Genomic DNA, 203 nt, shown 5'->3' on the forward strand with positions numbered 1-203 from the left:
GTGTAATTCGGAATTCTTTCGATTATACTAAATTGTTACATAACTCTAATCATGAATTGATAAATTTGCATTTTATGAGACATTTTGACTTAAGAATTTTGATCACTATAGTTTTTTTACTGCATAAAACCAAAATTCATCCCGTCAGCATATAGGATTCAGTTATAAAAACTTAAAAATTACCCTACTAGTACACGGATTAA

Source organism: Dendroctonus ponderosae, unplaced genomic scaffold, assembly GCF_020466585.1.
Source record: "Dendroctonus ponderosae isolate FM_Combo_2020 unplaced genomic scaffold, Dpon_F_20191213v2 Dpon_F_20191213_1, whole genome shotgun sequence".
Classification (NCBI taxonomy): domain Eukaryota; kingdom Metazoa; phylum Arthropoda; class Insecta; order Coleoptera; family Curculionidae; genus Dendroctonus; species Dendroctonus ponderosae.